Source organism: Oryctolagus cuniculus, chromosome 13, assembly GCF_051225735.1.
Source record: "Oryctolagus cuniculus isolate XC-2025 breed Fujian yellow rabbit chromosome 13, ASM5122573v1, whole genome shotgun sequence".
Taxonomy (NCBI): Eukaryota; Metazoa; Chordata; class Mammalia; order Lagomorpha; family Leporidae; genus Oryctolagus; species Oryctolagus cuniculus.
The window spans coordinates 7,776,779-7,796,251 of NC_142879.1; positions in this window are offsets into that span (position 1 = coordinate 7,776,779).

Genomic DNA, 19,473 nt, shown 5'->3' on the forward strand with positions numbered 1-19,473 from the left:
CCTCTCTCTGGGTTTAGAAGTTCAGTTTCCCCTGGTATTCTTGCAAAGCCCTCCCTCTCTGTGTGCTTATTTCCTAGTCATTTGAGAATACCAGTTGCACTGGGTTAGGACTCACCTATTCAAACACATTTAACTGTAATTATCTCGTTCAAGACCCTACCCACAAACAAAGAAGTGCATTTTACTACTAAAGTATGCAAACTTTGAGGAGACAGTGCAGTCTACAACAGAGTTGAAAGAGTAAAAGATACTTTCTAGAAAAAGAGCCAAGAAAGCAAATGGAACCAGACTGCAACTGAACAAGTCGTTCTTATCACAGGTGACTCACTGTGTGTTCTGTATCCAACCTGCTTTCTCCTTGCCAATTGTTTAGCACACTGGTAAGTAAACCCCTCCCCAACTGGTACTGTGGAAGGACAGGCTCTCTGCAGACAGAGAGGTGGAGAACATGGGCCTTATGAAATTGTAATTAATTTCCACAACTACTCTATTGACAAATGCTTTCTTTAAGCTCCGTATTTCTGAGTATTAATCTGTAGGTTAAAATGTTAGAAACCACTGCTTTCAATGATATGTTAGGATTTAGAGAAAGTAATACCATTTGGTGGTGATGGGCTCAGGTATCTGATGTCATATATTATGTAACTTTGTTAAAGCCCACTGAGCACAACTAATGCATTCTTTTAGGATCTAAGACTGAGGGTCATAGCACAATGAAAGTCTAATACCTAAGGACTGAATGATTGTTATCAGGTTCAGCAAAATCTTTTCTTACCATGAGACTTAGTGAATTGGGTCCTATTCCCTAGTATTGTGGCCGTTAATCAGTTAGCATGTTCCATCCCATTTCTCTCACGCACTCACATTAACACCAACACATTAGTGATTGCTCATCATGCAAGTAGCATTGGAGATATGTTCAATTTTTCTTAATTTACTTTATGCCTTGCTTTAGCTACTTAAAAGATTATTGAATATCAAAATCTCTTTCAAATTTCTATTCTATTTAAATAGTAATAAAAATATTTGAATGTGTTACTTGAGTAACAATTGTATGTTTTATGAGTTTGAAAGGTAAACGTAGCCATTGCATTTTTTACTATATTAAACTGTGTCCATTCTTCTGTCATGTCACTGAAGAAAAAAAGAAGAGTCCATTTAATTTTGGCAATACAGACTCACAGAAAGCAGGAAAGGTCCCTGTCCCAGGGATACTGCTGACCTTGATTTCACTCCCCACAGAGGGAGAATCCATTAACTTCACAGAACTTTTTCCTTAGCGAACACTGTAGCATGGCAAGCCCTGTTTGACTTGCCAGCTTGTGAGGTATGCTAATGCAGTCATGGAAAATCATCTCACCTCCTATTTTTGTGCCTTCCCTAAAAGTATCTTTAATTAAAACGAACATGATAAATGTGTCTAGATTATACAAAGTTGTGAAAATCTTATCCGCTCATCAAAAATATATTTATTTTACTTGTATTCTTTTTCCCTTGATCATTTTTAGTTTAAATCGTGGGCTATTTTCATTGCATATGTAATAAGATATTAATAACCATTATGATTTGATCATAACTTGATTTTTGCACTCATATGGACATTAAGTCCCAAATTCATAAGTTAATGGGACCAGAGAATGCATGCAATCCAATTATGCTGATTAGAGTTGAGCCTAGTGGGAGGTCCTTTGGCTATCTGGGCCTGTGTCAGAAAGCAGCTCTCCAGGCAGGGTTCCTTTGAAATGCCTGAGTCAGGGGCAGCTTCTTTCTTTGCCTGTAAGCTCAACATGTGATCCTTCTTCCCTCTATGTTCCACACTCCACCACTGCTACCTTCCACTGAAGCCAATCCAGCGAGCTCTCCCAGGCTCGGATTTCAACCCTTGACGCTGTGAGCTAGATACCTTTTTTCTCTTTATGCAGTTAGCTCCTCAGAGATTTTACTGTAGCCAGAAAAAGTTGACTAACACAATGACCTTTTAATGCTTCTTGACATAATTATCCACACTAACAATTTGTTCTGAATTTGTGTGAAAGACTCTTTGTTAGGTGGTTTAGATTAGTTTTGTCAGGTAATCTCAACACGATGAGGTGACTCTGGTCAGAGTGAGGGAAAATCTGACTGTGCCTCACAGAAAGAAGAGAGAATTTTAGAACCGTTCAGAGCTTTAACCTAAACACATCTTTGTGTAACAAGTTGTTGATATTTATTTCTTTTCCAACTATTATTATATGACATATTCTATTTTATTTGTATAATGTGTTAGAAATTCTAAGGTTTTTTGAAATGTTGTATAAGGATATAATTGTTTTGACAATTTCCAAATCAAACTCATTTATAAATGTTATTTATTTTACTATAATATTTATGTAAATATTTGTAAATGAATATGTTTATTTACACAATTCAATGTCTACATATTTTCTGTCACTAAACATTCAGGGGCCAGCCTTGCTGTGTAGTGGATCAGCTATTGCCTGGGACACCAACATCCCACACTGGTGCCAATTCATGTCCTGACTGTTCCACTCTGATTCAGCCACCTGCTAATGTACCTTGGAATACAGTGGAGGACGGCTCAAGTGTTTGGGATCCTGCACCCACGTGGGATTCCTGGAAGAAGCTCCTGATTCCTAGATTCAGTCTGGACTAGTCTCCGTAGTTCCGTCCATCTGGGGCGTGAACCAGCAGATGGAAGATCTCCTCCCCTCCCCTCCAGTCCCCTCCCCTCCCATCCCCTCCCTCTCCTCCCCCTCCCTTCCTCTTAAATAAATATTTTTTGAGAAGTAAATATACAGATATTATGTACCAGCTGCTCTGCTGGAAGTTTACAATATCACATAGGAAAACATTTCAAATTAAAAGGAAATTAACATGATGTAGATCAATCCTATAGATTATAGCTATGCAATAAAACTCCTTGTGACAATGAAAATATTCTGTGTCTGCGTTGTTCCCTACAGAAACCATTAGCAGCTACTGGCAAACATATTAGATAGGAACATTCAGGATTGAGGTCCAATTTACAATACGTATGATATCAAAGCTGTCTTTCAAGAAGCTATGGGGATTTAATCTGCAGCAGCCAGACTCTGAGGAACTGTAGACACGTGAACCAGTCTTTCAACTAAAAAGTCGCAATGGAAAATGAGAGAGCTATGTGCAAGGGCAGTTAGGGCTTCCAGAGAGAAGCAATTTGATGGCACAGGACCTCAGGTGTCCTGAGATTGTCCCATTCAGAAGCTGTGACTACAGCTCCATCAGTCAGAGCCTCAGGAGAGGAGAGCGGAGGAGGGGCAGGGGTACAGCTTTCCTGCGGAGACGGGAATTCAGTAGGTAGGGCTTCGAACTTGCCAGCTACTCTGGAACCCATGACATACCTAATGGAAATAAAAGGATTTCTAGACTTCAAAACGTTCTGTAATCTTACACAGTGGTCATCTCAGCATAACTAGATCCACCACGTTCCTTTTCACATTTGTGTGTCTGTGTGGGTGCAAACTGTTGAAATCTCTACTTAATATATACTAAATTGATCTTCTGTATATAAAGATAATTGAAAATGAATCTTGATGCCAATGGAATGGGAGAGGAAGTGGGAAAGGGAGGGGGGTGGGTGGGAGGGAAGTTATGGGGGGGGGAAGCTATTGTAATCCATAAGCTGTACTTTGGAAATTTATTAAATAAAAGTTAAAAAAAATAAATAAAAGGAAATCTGAGTGGAGACTACTGTCTGAGAGAAGGGAAACCAACTATTGCATAAGAAAGTAGGAGAGGAGGTCCTAACAACATTAATACTCTAACATGGCAATAAGAACAGAAACTGAAACAATTATACGTTATACTCAACATGTGGCAATCTCTAATTTTAATGTTTGGCAAATATTATTTTATATAAACCTCACAATCTTAAACCTACATTATGAATAAGAAAGTGTAGTACAGAATAAGAAGTCTTCCAAATTTCATAGGAAATGCATAAAACGAAAAAAGTATGGATTTAAAAACATTTGCACTAAAATACATCCACTTTTTAATTCTATTTTCCACAAACTTTTTGAAGGATCCTCAAACTGATAAATGTAGAGGGATCACACAGATAGTAGTAACCAAGTAGTTACTGAGTTTAGAGCTCAAATGACTGTGTTTACTTCTTACTAAGGGGAAATGTTACTGACAGTCCATTGAAATTAATAACTTGAAAATAGAGATATTTTTAGTATCCTTGAGGTATAAGGCTAAGAGATATGAATTATATATGAACAAAATGTTTTTATTTTTATATCTAATTATTTTATCATAAGTTATAAGCACTGTATAGCTATCAGTTGTCTTGCTATATGCATTTTAGTTAATAATATATTTTGAATGTTATATCCTTTCTATTATCAGTTTTAATGAAAACACAAATGTATAATATGAATGTTAACAATTTATTTAGATACATCTGTATTGAAGAGCATTGGTTATTGTTTCCAACTTCTTTCTTTTACAAGTATTACTGGAGTGCATTGGACATAAAGTTCCTGGTGCTAGACAAAGCGACATAGGTTTACAAAATCTATAGGTACATATATATTTAATAGATAATAAAAACTGATGCATAAGTTTAGATTACCAAATAATTTATATGAGATACCTCTCTTCTAAATTTTCAGTGGTCTTTTATATCATTTTTCAGAAATTTGCCAGTCTAATATTCAAAAACATATTACTCTAATTTACATTTCATTGTTACGAATGGTGCTAATTCTTTTTCATCAGTTACTATAAACCTTGTACATTTTTATTTGAAGAGTTCATAATATCACTGACTATTATCTTGAGTGGTCTATCATCTTTTTATTAATTTGAATAATATCTCTATACTATGTAGAGTGAAGTAAAATTTCTCATTTATGTTCAGTATGTTTAGTAACCATTTCTATATTCAGCTTTTGTTATTAAGACTTTGACTAATGCATACTTATAAGCATCTTCTCCATTTTGTTCTTGTTTATTTTTTAAGGCTCAGGTATATATTGTAACACTACCCCAAATATCTAGCTTCATCTAAACTTTTGGTGATGGATCTTTCCAAGGCAAAGTTATAAAGCATATGTCTAATCTGGCCATAACCCTGGTCTCCTTTTGATTGGTGTCATAAAGGACAGCGCAGCAGGACTTGTATACTTCTCTGATTATCATCTTTAGGCTACCGCATGTGCTTTAATTCCCCGATTCTTCACACATGGGAATACAAAACTAAGGCAGAAGAAAAGGCAGAGGGCTAGGAACAGATATTTTTGAGTTCACAGGAACTGAAAGTCCTCTTTAAAAATAGTAAGGACCAAAAGGCATTGTGGCGCAGTGGGTTAGCCAACACCTGTTACGTCATCTTCCTGCACTGGAGTGCCTGGTTTGGTTTTGGCTCCTCTGCTCCTCTGATCCGGCTTCCTGCCAATATGCATGGAAGACAATGAATAATGGATCAACCACTTGATTTTCTGTGGCCCATGTGGAAGACAGAGACGGAATTCTTGACTCTTGGCTTCACCATGCCCCAGACATGTGTACTGTGGGAATTTAGGGAGAGAACCAGTAGATGGAAGATAGTTCTTGCCTTCTGTCTCTTCCCCTTTCCCTGTTACTCTGCCTTTCAAATAAATAAGTCAATCTTAAATTGAAATAAAAATAGAAGTGAATTCAATAACTCATAGAAAATTATTGGACATTATTTTGTGATCACTTTTATAAGATTTTGTGAGAAATGCTTAATATTTACTGAAACATTGTTAACAAGTATACATTAGCTAATTGCATACACCATCAGGTTGTAAACTTTATTAATCAAGATCACCCCTTTGTACTTTACTAAGGAGAGTTCACCCGGTGCATACCCTGGAACACTGCAATGATTATGAATAGACGTTACTCAGAATTATTAAACTGAAAAGATTCTCAGAATCCAAATTTTCGGTGGGAAACAAGTATGTATTTTACACATAGCAGTTATATTAATCTCTTTAATGTCCAGATAATTGTATTTTCACATTTCTAACTATTTTTCTATTATATTTTCACAATCAATTAAACTAATGCACACAATTGCTATAACAAAGACCATGAAAATATTGTGAAATTAAATACTGTTATGTGTGTATGATCAAGAAAATTTTATTATTTATTTATTGTTTATGCTATTGCTCATTTTCTAACTTAATTAATGCAACCACTTTGAAGATTGTTAGCCGTCCACCTGAGTTACCCATAGCAGCAATCTGTCAATAGAGATGTTGTTTAAAAGTTGTGTGATTCGACTTGTTTCTTGGTAAACTTATAAATATACAAAATCTGTAATTAAATCTAATGGAGGTTCTTACTTAGAAATTACTCTAAATATTTTGAATCAGTAATTTGGAAAGAATCATTCCTAAGCTAGTAATTCCTATAATAGTTGCTAATTTCAATAACTTCTGTTAAAATAAAAACTGTAATAAATAAAGTGATAAAACAGCTAAACTATTAGATTTAGTAATTTAAAAATTAATTTAAAACTGAATCATCAAATATAGGACATTATTTGTAGACTAAATTAAGCATACCAAACTAAATTAGATTTCACTATGTAAAGAAACCTAAAATAGAATGGAAAAATTTTAAAGCAATTCTCAGTACTACTCAAAAGTACTAATAATCATTTTGAGACCTAATTAAATGAGCATACTTAAAAGGAGGCACCAAATTTCAAATTATCTTTCCAATTCAGTGATTATAAAATGACATTTTTGAATTCCAACTATCACAAAAGTACTATCATCAAGCAATTTAAATATCTTCTGCCTGATATATCAGTATTATATAAAATACATACATATCATATTAAACATTAAAATTTCTGAGATAATTAAATCAGTTTAACTTGGTTTAACTTGTTCTACCCATCTCAGACACCAAATCTCTTTAGTGGACACTTTAGTATTATTATTCATGCATTGATAGTTTGTTAAATGCTGATCCAGTCTTATGATTCTCTGTGTACTGTTACTGTTTGCATATTCTCTAGGAAAGATACATGCTTCAAAGTCATCTATATTGGACAGATTCTAAATACAGGGGAGTCTTGAGCACTTTAACATTTTTATATTTTATACAGTAGATATTTCTTGCTTCAAAAATCTCACTGCCATTCCTATGTTCAAAGTAATGTTAAAGCATCAACAATTTTCCAATCCATTTTTCAATTAGGAAAAAGGTAAGGAATATTTGGTTATTGCTCATATAAAATATGAGTGGGGCAAATTTTTAAAGGACATGACTTGAAGTAAGTATCTACCAAATGACAAAAATTTTCAAGTGGAAATCCCTTAAATATCCTAAAATCCTTGGTCAAGCTAGTAAATCAAATGCAGTACCACGTTCCGGGAAGATCGGCACTGTTTAGTGCCACTGTTAAAGATTTAAAGGGTACAGGGCTAGGACTCTTGCCAATCCTTTCTCAGTTCACCTTTGTGGCACCTGCAAAAATCAGATGAAACTGTCACAGCCCAGAGGAGCCTAAAGAGATATGGTAGCTAAATGTAACGTAGAGTTATGGAGGGCGTCCTGGAATAGCAAAGGAATATCAGGTGAACACTGTTGCCACAACATTGTGTGAAATCGCCGCTCATTTTAGCCATTAGGGTTAGGATATTCTATTAGAGGCAACATAAGCAGCCTCTTCGTGGGAAAATCATTGCACCTCTTGCGACATCCTGAGACAAAGCCTAATTTTTGGAAGGGAAGCCAAAGCGATGAAGAAACCAACCACTGAACTATGTTTTGAATTATGTGCTATTTCTAGCTAGCTAGAGACAGAAAATAAAATATGATCAATAAGCTAAGAGTTTACATTTTAAACTTTCAAAGTCTGAAAAGTGGATACACATTTCATTTTAATTAAATTGACATTGCCACAGCAAATACTGGCTGCCAAATTAGACAGAATAATTAAAAACAGGTATATAAAAGGCATAAGGTTCCCAGATTACCTGTGCTAGTCAGGGCTAGAGGGGATAGTAAGGTGTCTGGATAACAGACTACTCTTAATTCAATTTTTCCTTCTTCTTTATATGTGCTGAACTGCTATGCTTGCATCCACAGCCTCAAGACAAAAGTTTCCATTCCTCCACCTCTTGTCATTTCGTAAAAGATTCAGAGAAAGCATTAACATGAGAAAAGAGGACCCAAATTAGCCAAACATCTGTACTCTGTCTTCTCCTCTAATTTTTTTTTTCAATATAGTTTGTTTATTATTTAAGAGACAGCCAGACAAAAAGAGAGAACTCCACCTGCTAGTTCACCTGTCACATGCCCACAACAGTTGTGGCAGGACTGTGGCTGAAGCCGGGAGCTAGGAATCCAATCCAAGTCACCCATGTAAGTGGCAGGAACCCAATTAGTTGAGTCAGAACCAGTGCCTTCCAGGATCTGTACTGGCAGGAAACTCAAATTAGAGGCAGAGCCAAGACTTGAACCCAGGCATTCCAACATGGGACATAAGCATCACAACTGCTAGGCTAGACACTCAGTGCCTGGAACGATTCTAGTATCCTCCTCCACAGAATTAGCTTAAAAGACAAAGGTTAAAAAAAAGAGATTAAAATGAACTGTGGAACCAAAATAAAATTGACCTAAAACAGACTCTATACTTGAATGATGTTTGACCAGAAGCAGCTTCTGTACACAGTGAATTGTACTCTAAATTGATGCATAAGCAACCGTAGCCTGATCTGAGAGAATGCCTTTAGAATCAATGTTGCAAAGGAAGAATTGAAACTACAGAGAAAATTTTAGCTCATTGAGATTTTCAGATGGGCACACTGCATTTGGGACTTCCAGGATTGTAGGTATAATGCAATTGTTTTTCCCTACACCAGCTAATACTGCCTTACATTCAACATTGTAAACTATGAAATTTACATCTCAATGATAATTTTTATTACCATGAAAATAAATACTCCTGGATGGTAGTAGCACAGATAAATAGATAGTTACAATATTCATTTGATGCAATTAGGTCTCCTCAGTCCATTTTCAAATACAGGCTAGATGAATATTGAAAATGGTTCATTGTCTTGCTAACATTTTTAAATTCATCCTTTACCTTTATCCTTTTAAAAAGTTCTTTGGTCATTTATCATCTCGGTCCTAACAATTAATGTATGACAAATTCTGAGGGTTCAATTCATATGAAACATTTACTATATTTGGCAATATTTTTAAACCTTAGCAATAGTAAATTTATTCCCATCAAGCAGAAATTAGAAAAATCATCTTAGATTCCTAATGTATCTGCTTTTGAAACCATGTAATTCAGCCACTTTGCCATAAGTTTCATAATACTAATATAAAAAATAGAAGAAAAATCATTTCAATTTTAATAAACATATAAAACAAATTAGAAAACTCAATATCACATGGACATTGAACATTAATTGCCATGGTGACATAACGGTAATTACAAATATAAAAAATGCTATGTTCAACTTTGTTAATTTATCAATACAACCCAATTTACAAGACATATTTACATCTATTATGACAGGAATGGCTGAAGAGAAATAAAAGTAAATGGCTCTAGGTTGCTGAGTAAAATCGGCAATTATTAGAATGGTTAAAAGGAAGAACAACTAGTCCTGGAGACGGGGTAAGAATAATAGCATCGCTGTTGCAAAGGTAGCAGAAGCAGTATCTTAATTTGTAACAATTCTTAATGTAGTTCAGCTTTGGTTTCTTTTATTCCTTCTGATGTAAATTTACTCAGACAAAAGAGATTTAGTTTACTCTGATTTGGATCCATTGATGGACCACTAAGTTGACTGCGCATCTTGGCTATTGTGAAAGGTACTGATAAATATGAGAGTGCAAGTGTGTCTTCCACATACTGATTTTGTTTTCTTTGGACATACACCCAGTGGTGGGACTGCTGGATCCAATGACTATTTTCAGTTTCTTTAGAAACATCCATACTGTTTTCCATCTGCTGTACAAACACACATTCCCAATAACAGTATGGAAGGGTTCCCTTTTCTCCACCTTTTCCAACATTTTTTACCTTTCAACTTTTTGACAATAACCAATCTAATTAGCTAAAGTGAGTCAACCAAAGTGTCTATCAATGGATGAAAATGTGGTATAAACATGCAATTAGACACTATCCAATCATAAAAATGAAAAAACCCAATCATTTGTAGCAACATGGCTGAACCTGAAACATATTTTGCGAAGTGAAAAAGGACACAGGATCTCATTCATCCATGGAAATGTTCTCATAAAGTAGAGAGCAGGATAGTCACTGGAGACGGAGGAAGAAGTGGGAGATCGAAGAAGCTCCCCAACAGGTACAAAAGCACAATTAAGAGGAATACGTTCTGATATTCCATTGTGCTGTACAGTGACTTTGGGAAGTAAAGTGTTGATCTTTAATAGCACTGAGAGAACCTTGCATACTCTTACTTCAAAGAAATGATGAATGGGGGGGAAATATGCTATTACTCTGATTTTATCAGCATATGATGTGTATATGTGTCAAAACATCACATTATATTATATTTAAAATAACTGTGTGTTTATTATAAATTTTTAAAAACACTGAATTTAATTTGAGCTTACCATCTACCCTCTGATAGTTCCACTAAGACTTATAAGAGGGAGGGGTGGGGTACGTGATTGTTCCTCCTGAGAAAAATGTTCTGTCAGGAAGAAGAAGTGGAAGAGAAGAAAGTAAAATTCGTAATTGTGCACTATGTCAGTTAGCTTAAAATATTTGAGAGTCTGACTTAAGGAAGCAAAACGAAAAATTCAGGAGACACAGTATTACATGTTTCTTTGTTTGCTGTACATCTTTAAAAGCATTTTCAGACTTTACATGATGATTAAATCCTTCTTGGGAACTAGTAAAGCCGTTATCTGTGTGGAAAAACAAACCTACATTTGTCTTTCTCCTGCCTTCCTTCCCTGTTTCTGTTTTCTGCATCTCCTTGTCTCCTGCTCTCTCCCCTGCCTCTCCTTCTGTTTTCTCTTTTCTCATCCTTTATGTGGATTCTTTCGTGCATACAGAGTTATTCACGTTTCTTACTTTTCACTCTGCTTTTGGTGTCCCCTTGAGCCATATGTTGCCTACAGTCACTGCTCTAAACCCCAGCTTCTCATCAGATCCATGCGATGCTGGCATTTGGGAAGATGCCTTTTCCATCAATTCAATCTGCTAGAGTATTCATTTATTCAACTAATATTTCTGAAAACCAACCATGTGTTCAGGATTTATGGTACAGATACAAATACACGGACTCTGATTTCAAGAATCTTACAATAAAGTGGTAAAGGGAGAAAAGTGATGCTGTCAATTATTATTTGAAATATTAAGTATGTGGAGTTAGTACAGAAAGAAACTGAAAGTTGCATCTGCTTATTACCCAGGAAAAGCTGCTGCAGTCCACCCTGCATCATTTTGCTTAGAAAGCTGCCTGTCAGTCTGCTCAGTGCTAGTTCTCGACGTGACAGCTCTGAGTCTTTCAAAGCAACTCTCAAGAATTCCGTGGAAGATTTACTTCTTAATCTTTTTCATTTCAAGGCAAAAAGAGTGACTTTCAGGATTAATGCAACCCCCAAAATTCTAATGATTCAAATTCATGAATCTGTAATACTTCATGTTTAATTGCTTCATTCAAGGTTTGATCAAAGAAGCAGAATTACTACACGGGATACATGTTTAGGAAATTGGGGGGGAGGGCAGGCATTAATTTTGTGTAGCCGGTGGATAAGGCTAAGGTGTATGCTGCTTTTGGGTCTATTGTTTTGTGTAAGGTCATTAGGACTGAACTTGAGAAGGGAGGATGGGCAAAATGTAGGAAAGAGCAAGGACAAAGTGGAATGCACTAGAGTAAAGGGAATCTCACAAAGGAAAACAGAATTCCACATCTGTTTCTCCAGCTTTGATGATGCAGGTAAGGTGCAGAACTAATGAATGTCTTTAGTGGTGCACCTGGTCCTATAGTTAGAAAATAAGAGAGAGGTTCAAAGGGGAGTGAACACAGTTAAGGAGACTGCTGTAACGCAAATGAAATGAAATTAATGTCGCACTTGGCAAAAAAAAAAAAAAAAAAAAAAGCAAACCAAACAAACCAGAGTTAAGGAGACTGGCTACTGCATAACCTCAAGCAGGGAACCCCCGCAGTCTAGTGACAAAGCTGAGATGAGATGCTATGGTATGCATTCCAAAGAAAAATGACTGCTAACTCTCTTCTGTTTAATGAACAGCATGCAAATATCTCTATCAATATAAATTTGGAACCACAAAGACAAAGGCATTTGGGGAAATACAGTTTTAGTTTAGCTAAGGTGATGGGTTAGAAAGCCAGATGCCATAATCAATTCTAAAGAACTCAAACCATAGCAAATCATGAAATTTGATTTTATAATCTAAAACTCATCTTTATATAGGGCACATTAGTTACTGTATCTCATTCTAAAACTGAAAGGCAAGACGTCTGTATACAAGCCAAGTTAAAATGACTGTAAGGAATACAGACACCTACATGTTGAGGATTGTAGGGAATCAATTAGGTACCTAGTTAGTACTTAAAAATGAAATGGAATCAGTGATATTAAAAGATTTTGCCAATAAGAAACAATGATTGAGCCTAAAATCACTGGGACATGATTGATCATTTCTCTACTCATTACTAATCCTTCCATTCATCCATTCCTTCTAATTCCTATAAATTGTTTTCCAGAGATCAAGGATACTAACGTATTTATAAACTTGTGCTGCCATTTAAGAACTGTTATTTTGGTGAGCAAACAAGGAATATACCCCAAAAGACTATATCCCAAAACACTATATCTGAATATATGCCAAAGAAGGACCTCAATAGAACTGTGCGTTACAATGTCATTGTATGAGAAGGAAGGAATAAACCTAATGCATTCAGTACAAATCAACAGTACTATACAGCAATGTGTATGCACTTCAACTGAGAAAGAAAAAATAATCACATAAAGGAAACAATCATTTTGTTTGTACACCTGACTGATTTTTTGCTAGCTTGAAACTATAGACATGGAAATTTAGATCCAGCTCTGTGCTCCTGTGCCTGGGAAAGCATTGGAAGATGGCCTGAGTGGTTGGGCTCCTGGGAAAGCATTGGAAGATGGCCCAAGTTGTTGGGCTCCTGACATATGAATAGGAGACCTGGAAGGAATTCTGGGTTCCTGGCTTTGGCCTGACCCATTCCTACCCCATTGCAGCTATTTAGGGAGTGACCCAGTGGATGAAACATCTCTCTCTCTCTCTCTCTCTCTCTCTCTCTCCCTCTCTCTCTCTTATCTATCTATCTCTCTATCTATCATCTACCTATCAAGTCTGCCTTTCAAATAATATGAATAAATCTTACAAATGCACATTATATGTGATATAATGATGTTTCAGTCAACCATGGACCACATTTGATGATGGTCCCATGAAATTACATTGGAGCTGAAAAATTTCTATCACTTAATAATGTCATAGTGATGATAATGTCAATGCTCAATGCATTGCTCATGTGTTAGTGGGGATTCTGCAAATCCTATTTTATAAAAGTATACAATTATGTAAGTTATATAATATTTGATAAAGATTCTAAGTGACTATGTACCTGGTTTATGTGTTTATCATTCTTAATTTTTTTAGATTGATTGATTTATTTGAAAGGCAGAGTTAGAGGGAGAGTGAGGGAGTGAGGGAGGAAGGGAGGGAAGGGTAGAGAGAGAGAGTAAAGGAGAGAGAGAGAGAGAGAGAGAGGTGTCTTCCATCTGCTGGTTCACTCCCCAGACAGCCACAACAGCAGCCTACCATTCTAATTTGCCATTATTTTAGGCTGCATTTCCTCTAGTTATAAAACAAATGACTTGATGTAAAACAGTGTACCCTGTTATATCAACAGCAGCCTGTGGATCTCCTGATGACTGTGTATCTTGGCCATATGATAAGCAGCTACAGCCAATGGCTGATCAATGTCATCTAGGTAAGTACACACTATGATGCACACACAATAATAAAACCACCTAAGGTGCATTTATCAGAATATGTTATCTTCTTTAAGTGACATATAAGTGTATTAAAAACCTGGGTATAAAGTTTTAGTTATGCTAAGTGAAGAGGTTTTAGAGATCTGCTATACAAAGAGTTGCTATAGTCAATATTGCAGTGTTGTGCACTTCAAATTTTATTAAGAGGGTAGATCTCATGTCAAGTGTTCCTATTACACAAAAAAGTCAGCAAAGGTATATTGCAGGATTTTCTGGAGGTACCACACAATCAGCTCTTTATTCTGTGCTACTTTTACTGCACTGGCTTGAAATTCAAACAAGTATTTTCAGTGCTGCCGTTGCATATCCATGATCACTGCCAGGGTCTAAGGAAACATGTATATCTTTTTTTAAACTTTTATTTAATAAAGAAAAATTTCAAAAGTACAACTTTTGGATTATAGCAGTTTTTCCTCCCATAACCACCCTCCCACCCACAAACCATCCCATCCCTTCTCTCTCTCCCACCCCATTCTTCATTAAGATTCATTCTTAATTATCTTTATATACAGAAGATCAACTTAGTATATACTAAGTAAAGATTTCAATAGTTTGCACCCACACAGAAACACAAAGTATAAAGTACTGGTGAGTTCTAGTTTTGCCATTATTTCACATAGTACAACACATTAAGGAAAGCGATCCTATGTGGGGAGTAAGTGCACAGTGATCCTGTTGTTGATTTAACAACTGACACTCTTATTTATGATTTATTTATTCAGTGATCACCTGAGGCTCTTGTCATGAACTGCCAAGGCTAAAGAAGCCTCTTGAGTTCGCCAACTCTGACCTTATTTAGACAAGGCCATAATCAAAATGGAAGTTCTCTTCTCCCTGCAGAGAAAGGTACCTCCTTCTTTGATGGCCCGTTCTTTCCGCTGGGATCTCACTCACAGAGATCTTTCATTTAGGTCATTTTTTGCTGTTGTTTCTTGGCAGGAAACATGTATATCTAATAGGTAAGTGCAATGGGTTGAGTATGTTTTGTCCCCTTTAACACTTGCAAGAGTTTAATTCCCAAAGTCATGAAAATAGTATTCAGGAGGTGGAAACTTAACATGACTATCGTGTTTAGAGCAGAGATCCTATGATTGACTCTGTAAGGGGACCTGTAGACACAGAAAGTAGGTACAGACACAAGTGTTCCCTGTCTCTGTGCATCCTTGGCATTCTGACAGCAGGAAAGTTATCCTCATATGCAGCCCCTGTACCTTGCACCTTCGGAACTGTGAAACAAATGAAAACTCTTTTCTACATTAAGTATCTGGCCTCAGATATTTCACTACAATAGCAAACAGATGGACTAATTTGTGTATAGCTGGGATGGTGGGAGGAGAGCAAACTAAGCCCTATAGAATAATTTCAAGTAGCCATTAGAATAAATGCAGTGAATGTTGAATTGATTAGCGTATTCTGATACATTCTCTATGTATTTCATGTTATTGAATCTATATTTTCTTGATGTAAAATCTTACCCATATCATTGAAAGTGTACCTCTGAAATGAGGTCACAAGAAAAAAATGGGAATAGTAATAAAATTGCTCAGGATGGGAAGCGTTTTCATTAAATTATTGGTCTTGAAGAATTTATTCAAATAGGAGATGTGTTTGCAAGAGACAATTAGGGAGTTTTGGTGTGTTCCAATTGTGTCAATTTTTTCAATTACCCAGAGATTCTGTTTGAATGCAAGATTTTTTTTTCTTTTGTTAAGAGAAGACACATTTATTGGTAATAAAAAATCTAAAATCTATATATACAGATTAAAATAGTATAGAATAAACATAATTCTGAGTTAATTTTATAATTAATAATGAGACAATATTTTTATAAATGGGGTTGTAACTGGAATTGGCATGAAAGGATAGGTAAGATTAGTGAAGACAGAGATGGAAGAGAATCACAGCTCCAACTCAGAAGACACTGGAGTGGGGCTGGCCTTGTGGCATAGCAGGTAAAGCCACCTGTGATGCTGGCATCCCATGTGGGCTCCAGTTCCTGTCCTGGCTGTTCCACTTTCAACTCAGCTCCCCGCTATTGATCTGGAAAAAGCAGTAGAAGATCACTGACGTGTTTGGGCCCCTGCTACCCACACCTTCATAGGAGACCCAGATGAAGCTCATAGCTCCTGGCTTTGTTCTGGCCCAGCCCTGGCCATTGCAGTCATTTGAGGAGTAAACCAGTAGCTGGAAGACCTCCCTCTGTCTCTCCCTTTCTCTGTAATTTTGACTTAAAAAAACAAAACAACAAAAAAACAAATCTTAAAGAAAAGAAAACACTCAATGAAAATATACAAAGTGTAGGAAATCACTCTGGAGAGTGTGAAACTCAAGAAAATATTGGTATTATCTTAGCATCTTCAAATAGTTCCGAAACTAAGTAAACTTTAATGAGAAATCTATTGAGGGGGATAGTCACACATGTAGAAACTCTAAAAGAGTCACTTGGCTAATCCTCCACCTGTGGCGCCAGCACCCCGGGTTCTAGTCCAGGTCGGGGCGCTGGATTCTGTCCTGGTTTCTCCTCTTCCAGGCCAGCTCTCTACTGTGGCCCGGGAGTGCAGTGGGGGATGGCCCAAGTCCTTGGGCCCTGAGCCCATATGGGAGACCAGGAGAAGCACCTGGCTCCTGGCTTCGGATCAGTGCGGTGCACCAGCCGTAGTGGCCACCGGGGAATGAACCAATGGAAAAGGAAGACCTTTCTCTCTGTCTCTCTCTCTCACTGTCCACTCTGCCTGTCCAAAAAAAAAAAAAAAAAAAAAAAGAAACTCTAAAAGAAAAATTATTAATTCCCTTCAGAAATGAAATGCGATTGTTTGTCTTATTGGAATGATCTACAAGGATGACGGAGGAGTATCACTAAGGCCTTTACTCAGGCCTGTATTCAGCAAACCTGTCAAGATGGTACTGTGGTGGTGGCTGGTGCACAACAGTGAACGCAACACCAAAGGTTACTGTGCTGAAGAATTGGTAGGAGAAGATATTAAGAACACATAGATGAATGACTAAGTATATCAAGAAATGCTTTTAAAGTAGATAGTACAACAAGAAACTAATAGGGCAGGTAGGATTTGGGGATATTCATCCCTGAATGAGGACAGGAAGCAACATGATAAAGCAAGTTCTGGGTGAATCCCGTGAGCACAGACTTCGAGCTGAGCAGATTGTCGGTATTTATGGGATTCTAAGGGCGAAGCTGCTGAGTAGATGATAATTCAGGGGAACATGGCCCATGATGAGACCAGGGAGGAAGTCAGGAGGAGGATTTATGACTTCCGGGGTTGGAGATATGATTTTAAGTACAATCGGAAGGTATAACAATGTATGAATCAGATAATCAATTTATAATTTAAAAGAATGATTCATGCATCTGGATGCAGAATATATTGCAAAGAGGCAAAGGAAATGCTCTCATCTGGGAGGAAAAGATAATGGAGAAGAACTAAAGCAGTCAGAGCGGTATTTAAAGGGAGCTGACAGATTTGAAATATCCTTTAGAGTAGAATTAAGAAGACATTTCTCATTATTTTATAGGTGTATTTGAAAAGGTATTAGTTTACATTTTAATAATTAATAATTCCATTTTAACATTGTCTAATGGTCATAATAAAAATGCCAGGTAATATAAATAGTGTTAACACATATACTGTACAGTTTCTGTGCTAGATACTGTAAGTTCATGTAAAGTCCAAGTTATACTTTAGACAAATAAAACTCCAAAAGCTTTAGCTAATATTATCATTTAAAAACATTTAGGTTATTTACAAATATCTTTTTAAATGATAGAAAGTATTTACAATACTACTCAATTATATCACTCAAGTAAAATGTCAGATTATGAGGTTTGGAATTCTTACTTTCTCACTTTGAAAAAGTATCAACATCTGTAAAGAATAGCACAGGACACTTTGTTCTCATTATTTATTGGGCAACAATGAACTTTATTGAACATTAATTATCTTAATCTGCAGGGAATTAGTGAGTAAAAATGGTTTGTTTAAAATAACTAAACTGAAGAGAAAGAACAAGATAAGGTGGTTATTAGAGAAAATGTGAAAGGAGAATTAAGAGTTGTTAAAATGACCTCTAATATTAAAAGCTATGTACAATGCTACATAGAGAGATGATACTATCCTTGAACATTCTACATTAAAATTGTTAAAAAGCGCACAGGGGATGAACCAACGGAAAAGGAAGACCTTTCTCTCTCTCTCTTTCTCTCTCTCTAACTCTGCCTGTCCAAAAAAAAAAAAAAAAAAAAAAACAAACAAACAAAAAAAACTGGTTGCAAGAAGTTGAATACTTGCACATTGTATTTTACTGCATGAGAAAATGCAATTCTATAAACACTAGCCTCTCAAACACAGTGTCAGGAAAAGTAATTACTGTTTATTCTCTTAAATGTTACAAAATAAAATTAAACATCATTTACTTTGCTATTTTGTTGTTGTTGTTGTTAAGATTTCTTTTTTTCTTCTTTCTTTGAACGTCAGAATGAGAGAGAAAGATAGGGAGAACTTTAGAGACATCTTCCGTCTGCTGGTTCCCTCTCCAAATGATCACAACAGTCAGGGTTGGACCAGCCTGAAACCAGGAGCCAGGAGCTACATCCTGGCTTCCTGCCTGAGTGACAGGGTTCCAAGTTCCAGGCACATCCTCTGCTACCTTCCCAGGTGCATTATCAGGAAGCTGGATGGGAAGAAGACCAGCCAGCACTCACCGGTGCTCTGATACAGGATCGCAGCATCACAAGTGCTGCACCACCAGGCCAGCCCCTCTTCAGTTTACTTTTACAAGAGACATAGATATTTTTCTTACAGACAAAGGTCCCAACGTTAAATAAGTATTCGTGATCCTCATGAATCACTGTCTATGAAGCAGAAGACATTTAAAACATGGATGAAATATTCATTACGTCTTACCTAGCATGTGGGCATATCATCAACACTGATGATCAGTTTATTGTCATAAAAGAAATATGGTGCTCATTGATTTTGTATTTCATTAATATAATTGGTAAAAAAAAAAAAGTTTTATTGGTGCTTATTTTATTTTCAGGTGGATATTTTGTGCCTTGACATTCTTCCACTTTTACCTTTATGTTAAAACACAACAGAAAAAAATCAAACAAAAAATCAGGTATATTTTTATTTTATTGTTCCTATTTATTAGGAATTTTTACATGAGGCTGTGTTTCATTTCTTGTTATACCATATTGCTTTAATAACATAGAAAATTGAGAATTATATCATATAATAATACAGCAATTTTCTATTCCAAGCTATGTAAAATGTGTTAAATTCAGGAGCAGGGTGCAGGGCCCAAGCACTTGGGCCATCTTCTGCTGCTTTCCCAGTTGCACTAAGCAGGGAGCTGGATCAGAAG